At 38.1% G+C, this 7,080-nt stretch overlaps 1 pseudogene; it reads left to right on the top strand.

Moving 5' to 3' along the window:
• The first annotated feature begins 3,175 nt into the window (after nucleotides 1-3,175).
• Nucleotides 3,176-7,080, top strand: part of LOC102822396 — a 12,255-nt pseudogene continuing 8,350 nt past the window's right edge.

Below are 7,080 nucleotides of genomic sequence, written 5' to 3'. Positions count from 1 at the left end.
ATAAGAGACATATATTAATAGCAAGAAACTGGTAGGATGATTGCATCACTACCCATCTCCAGACTTATTGCAAGACTTCATTCTCCATCAGTTGAACTGACATGAAAATGTAAATGTCGTATATAATAGTCATATAAAATTTCACTACGTGATGTACCTAAGGCAAGTATGACACTTTCCCTCTCTTTGTTGACCAACTTTTATTTAGAAAGTAAAGGTGCTTTACATGGCAAAGTGCTAGCTGGTTTTTATAGAAGGAAACTGCTTACCATCTGATAGGTAGATGGGGAGGAGTGTTCCCTTAAGTAACACTCCTTGTATCTGCTAAGGATTGAACAATATAATCTCTGCAAATGGGCAGACCCAGAAATCTTGGAAACGTCTCTTCTATCTTAGAATAACCCAGTGTGTCATCTCACTGCATTAATGATTAAAAGGACAAGAGATGGGTGCTTGTTAGCTGATTACTACAAGTAGGGGAAGGGCAGAGGGCTGAATGAATGGCACACGGGGCATTTTCAGGGTAGTGATACTATTCCGTATGATACTGTAATGGTGGACATAGGAAAACATGCATATGTCAAAACCCACAGGAATGCACAACAAAATTAACCCTAATATAAACTTTGGACTTTAGTTAATAATACGGTATCAATATTGGTACATCAATAACATCAAATATCCCACAGGAATGAATGCATATTAAAAACAGAACTAACAGTACATGGGATAAAGGGATATAGGGGAACTCTAGGAATTTCCTCTACAGTTTTTCTGTACACCTAAAAGTGCTCTGGTGTGGCACTGTGGGTTCATGTGCCAGACTGTGAAGCCATTTGAACTTAAAGATCAGTGGTTCAAGCTCACCAAGCTGCTCCCTGGAAATCCTATACAGAGTCACTGTGGGTCGGAACCGACTCAACGACACTTAACAACAACAATTACAAAACTGCTCTAAAAAATAAATCTTACTGAAAAGATTTTAAATTTCATCCATTAAAGTACTTCCATACCTCCTGGTAGCATAGCGGTTACGAATTGGGCTGCAAATCTCAAGGTCAGCAGTTCGAAACTACCAGCTGTTCCACGGGAGAAAGATGAGGCTTTCTGCTCCCGTAAAGATTTACAGCCTTAGAAACCCTGTACAGGGTCGCTATGAGTCAGACCTGACTCCACGGCACATAACAACACCATACATCTTTTGACAGAAATAAGCATCAGGAACTTAGCCAAATCCTATGTCTCAGTCACAGCTATTTGATGCTCATTCTGCTGAAAATTAGTGCTTGTTAATACTGTGATTTTCACCTAGACCTGATTTCTCTCAGGCTCTCTATCAAGGGCAGTACTATTTAAATGCCTCTTTAGAAATAAATATTAAACAAGGATTGATAAATTTTGGCATAAAAGATATCATACATATGCTTATTATTACTTATTCTTAGTAATTACCATTATTGCTGTAATTATAACATGATTTAATTACAGGAGTTGGGGATAGTTGCTTACAAATGAAACCAGAATAAATCCTTTGTAAAATGCTAAAGCAAATGGAAGAATTGAAGAGATCCAAGAGTTGAACAGAAAATTTCAAAGATCAGCTTGAGAAGATAAAACCAAATACTATAATAAAAGATGCAAAGATTTAGAATTAGAAAACCAAAAAGAAAGAACACGGTCAGCATTTCTCAAGCTGGGGGAACTGAAGAAAAAATTCAAGCCTCGACTTTTCGTTATTGAAAGATTCTCTGTGCAAATTATTGAATGATGCAGAATGCATCAAGAAAAGATGGAAGGAATACACAGAGTCATTGTACCAAAAGGAAATGGTTAATGTTCAACTATTTCAAGAGGTATCGTATGAACAAGAGAGCCAACGATACTCAGGGAGGAAGTCCAAAGTGCATTGAAAGAAGTGGCAAAGAACAAGGCACCAGGAATTGATGGAATAAAAATTGAAATCTTTCAAGAAAGTGAGGCAGCACAAGAGGCACTCACTCATCTCTGCCAAGATATTTGGAAGACAACTATCTGGCCGACTGATTGGAAGAGATCCATATTTGTGCCCATTCCAAAGAAAGGTGACCCAAAAGAATGCGGAAATCATCGGACAATCTCTTTGATATCTCAAGCAAGTAAAGTTTTGCTAAAGGTAATACAGAAACGTCTACAATCATACATTGACAGAGAACTTCCAGAGGTTCAAGCTGGATTCAGAAGAGGCCGTGGAAAGAGAGATATCATTGCTGATGTCTGATGGATCTTGGCTGAAAGCAGAGAATATCAGAAAGATGTTTACCTATGCTTTATTGACTATGCAAAGGCTTTTGATTGCGTGGATCATGACAAGCTATGGACAACATTGAGAAGTATGAGTATTCCAGAACACTTAATTGTACTTCTGAGAAATCTGTACCTGAACCAAGAAGCAGTTGTTCAAACAGAGAATAGGAACACTGAATGTTTTAAAATTGGGAAAGATGTGCAACAAGGTTGTGTTCTTTCACCATACTTATTCAACCTGTATGCTGAGCAAATAATATGAGAAGCTGGAGTCTATGAAGAAAAGCGTGGCGTCAGGATTGGAGAAAGACTCGTTAACAACCTGCGATATGCAGATGATACAACCTTGCTTGCTGAAAGTGAAGAGGACTTGAAACATTTACTGATGAAAATCAAGGAACACAGCCTTCGGTATGGATTGCATCTCAATGTCAAGAAAACAAAAATCCTCACCACTGGATCAATAAACAACATTCTTATCAATGGAGAAAAGATTGAAGTTATCAAGGACTTCATTCTTCTTGGATCAACTATCAACATTCGCGGAAGCAGCAGTCAAGAGATCAGACGATATATTGCATTAGGCAAATCTGCTGCACAGGAACTTTTTAAAGTATTGAAGAGCAAAGATGTCAGCTTGAGGACTAACGTGCGCCTGACCCAAGCCATGGTATTTTCAATGACCTCATATGGATGCGAAAGCTGGACGGTGAATAAGGAAGATCGTAGAAGAATTGATGCCTTTGAGTTGTGGTATTGGAGGAGAATACTAAAAGTGCCATGGACTGCCAAAAGAACCAATAGATCTGTTTTGGAAGAAGTGCAGCCAGAGTGCTCCTTGGAGGCCAAGATGGCTAAGCTTCGTCTCTCATACTTTGGATATATTGTCGGGATGGAACAGTCGCCGGAAAAGGATGTCATGCTGGGTAAGATGGAGGGTCAGAGAAAAAGAGGAAGACCCCCAATGAGATGGATCGGCCAGGTGGCATCATTGATGGCCTGGAGTGTGGCGGCGGTAGTGAGATTGGCCCAGGATCGGACATTGTTTCGTTCTGCTGTGCATGAAGTCACTATGAGTCAGTTCTGACTTGATGGCACCTGACAACAACAACAATAAAAATGCAATACTTTTAAGAATAGGAAAAAGGATTATACTTTACTGTATTTTGTTGTATAATATAAATGTTATAAATATTGCTTATTTTTACATTTGTATGTCTATGCCATAGTTAAAATTTTTTATATCAACGTAACTAAGCCAATAAAAAATATATATATATATATTTGTTGATGTTGTTGTTAAGTGCCATCGAGTCCGTTCAACCCATAGTGACCCGGTATAGGGTTTCCAAGGAGCAACTGGTGAGCTTGAACTGCCAACCTTGCTGTTCAAATCGACTTTGCAGTCCAATGCATTAACCCACAGACACCAAACCAGGAATCCCTAGATATTTAAAATCAAAGGATTAAAGGCATGAGTTCCAAATCATAACTCTCAGTTTGACACTTTTACTTCATCATGTGGCTTAGATGGATAGCCAATTAAGAGTTTTTAAAATCAAATATTTAAAATATTTGGGAAATTGGCAAGCTCTAAAAATGATAAGATCATTTGTTTAAAATTTCCACTACATCTTCCTTAGCCAGTCGTCCCTTTAGAGAGCAAATTAATTGTTCCATTCTAGTAAGTAACAAAAGAAAGAGTCGACAAAGGGTGAAATATGAACATCAATGGTAAGTTTTGAATTTACCCTATTTATCTTGAATGCAAGATCTCATGACCCACTAAAACTCAGTTCACAGTGTTTTATGAAAAATAATGGCTGAAATTGAATGTCTTAATTTACATTTAATGCAATTAAGAATGGTTTAAATTAAGACTGATGAACAGCACACACAGATGTCAGTCAGTTTCATCAGAATAAATTGAAGTCAGTGTCAATGAATGCACCACTGATAAATCCCACTTTACATAAAATTAATAAAAATAAGGAAATATAATCCTTAACTAATTGCAAAATGGTCTGGAATTCCCCCGAATTTTTTGAGGGGGTAGGGATGAGTGGAAAAGGAAACTCATGTAACAAAGAAAACCACAGCATTGTTTAGAAGAGTTTTGTGTCAGTTTTTTGGGTTTTTTTAATAGATAATAGGTGTGGCACAGTGGGATAATGCACTGGACCGCAGGGTCAGTTTGAACCACAAGGTTGGTGGTTCAAATTCACCAGCTGCTCCTCAGAAACCCTATCAAGGGTTACTCTGAGTCAGAACCAACTCGACAACACTTAACAACAAACAAAAACAGCACCCAAAGTGACTTTATCCAATGTCCCTGCAAAAGAAACCTAAAGCATTAATGGATACAAACTTCTACACCAAATTGTGCAATTATTTGTGAGAGGAGGCAAAAAAAAAAAGCAAAGAGAAAATGGAACAGCATTTATGAAATAAATAAACGCATTGGCAGAACTTGTTTCCAGTGGCTGTACTTCCAGGTTTTCTCAGTCACTTGTAAGCATGATCCGGGGCCCATATCTTGCTTTACGGGACTTCACCCTGGTGTGGTGCTGTGTGCTAATGTGTCAGACTGCAAAGTTGTATGAACTGCAAGGTTGGTGGTTCAAGTTCACCAACTGCTCCTTGTAAACCCTATACAGGGTTGCTATGGGTCGGAATCGACTCAACAACACTTAACAACAACAGCAACCCAGTTTTTTCTGGAAATGATGATGTCTTTAAATGTTTTAATGACAAATCAGGATGACTGTGGACTCAACTCCTAGCTGGATCCAATGAGCACTCTGCTCCTTCCATGGTACACCTGAAGCTTTGTACACTAAAGCAGATGTTGCTACTTTTGAAGCTAATAGAAACTTTATGGACCATTTTTCACTCCCTGTTCCAGGAGCAAATGTCAACCATAGCTTTGATCAAAACCTGAATTCTTGGCTGAAATACTAATTGCTGTTAATGTGTTTAAGTCCCAGTTCTCAATGAAAGGGGCAGGGCAGTGTTTTTCCAATGGCAGGAACTGGGTTAATAGTTGTATTCTTAGTGCCTGAGTAAACAAGAAAAATACTAGGCTTTTGAGCCACACAATTCTGCGAACAACTAAACAACTATCCAAAACAAAACAAAGCCCAGTGCCATACCTGTTGATTGTGACTCATAATGACCCAGTATAGGGTTTCCAAGGCTATATAAATCTTTATGGAAGCAGAAAGCTTTATTGTTCTCCTGCTGAGCAACTGGTGGGTTTGGACTATGGATCTTGTGATACAATTGATCCCACAGTGACACTAAGGTTCAATGAAACAATTATTGCAGTTGCCATGTGCTGTCCAGCCAGTTCCGACACATAGTGACCGTGTATAGGATTTCTACAACTGTAAATCTTTACAGGAGCAGAAAACCTCATCTTTCTCCTGCCTCGCAGCTAGTGGATTCAAACTGTTGACCTTGTGGTCAGCAGCCCAATACGTAATCCACGAATCCCCCAGGGCTCCTTGCAACAACTAAGTAGTTGTTGTTAAGTGCTGTCAAGTCAGTTCTGACCCATCGCGACCCTGTATAAGGTTTCTGAGGAGCAGTTGGTGAGCTTGAACTGTCTACCTTGCAGTTCAAACCAACTTTGCGGTCCAGCGCATTAACCCACAGTGCCACACCAAGACTCCTGCAACAGCTATGGAAGGCCTAGAAAAACCAACTAAGTTTATCTAGACTTAGTAGGTTAATGTGTTAGGGATGAAACGGGTCTTTAAACTTCAAAGAGTATAGAAAACTGTTAAAATTGGAGACAGACTGAAAACAGGGGGAGAAGGTTCATTTTATAAGCTTATCTTGATAGTGATAACAACCACTATTCCTAGTACATCTTGTACTGCACTATAGAAGTAACAATGGAATTCCATTGTAAGATGTATTATTTCTTTTTGTGTCTGCAATACCTATAATATAGACATTTTGAGATAAGTGAAGTACTCAGAAATTAAGAAACAGAGGTAGAAGAGGTAATACTGAAACATGAATCTAGGTCTTTTGAGTTCATATTTTGTGCTCAATTTGGTGTTTTACATGTATCCACTCTAACTATGTGAATTAACAGCAATGAAAGGTTGTTTTGAGTATTCAGCAATTGTTGTTGCTTTACAAGAACTATAATTCTAAAAAATATTACTAGTTCAAGAGAGTTTTCTTGTTTCATGTTGTCAATTTTCAACCCAATTATAATACTGAATGATTATAGAGACATTTCCCAACAATTTTACATTACCATTTTCTAATTTACTAAGCAAATGAAGATATGGCCAATCTTAAGCAGAGTGAGGAATAGATAGTCATCAAAAGTTGTGAAAATGTTGCCTATCAAGAAACATCTTCCATACTATATTGATATTTTAACATTTCAGAAACATCTGTTTGATGTTTCTCAAATGAGCCAATTTCATTAAATAATTCCTGGGCCTAACTGTTTGGCATTTATTTGGCAAAAATATCCATTGACAACTAAGTTTTCCATGGTATGTGATTTTTACAGTCTTTCATTCCATCAAGCTAGCCCTGTATAAAAGTCTTTGCTATGTGCAAAAAGGAGTTTCTATGTTTTCTCTTCGTCTTTACTAGTTCTCCTCTCTTATATAATGCAAATATAACCCACATCATTTATTCACTCTATAACCATATGTACATGATGCCACAGAGACACTATTCGGACATGTCACTCCCCTCAATTAAAGGTCCTATTATCCTGTCTACGACAGAGCAGTTTTCACTACTTTCCCTCACTACCTGCAAGGC

This window comes from Chrysochloris asiatica, unplaced genomic scaffold (assembly GCF_000296735.1).
Source record: "Chrysochloris asiatica unplaced genomic scaffold, ChrAsi1.0 scaffold00234, whole genome shotgun sequence".
NCBI classification, from domain to species: Eukaryota; Metazoa; Chordata; class Mammalia; order Afrosoricida; family Chrysochloridae; genus Chrysochloris; species Chrysochloris asiatica.
The sequence above is the reverse complement of the archived record's forward strand: the minus strand, read 5'-3'. Positions and strand labels throughout refer to the sequence as shown.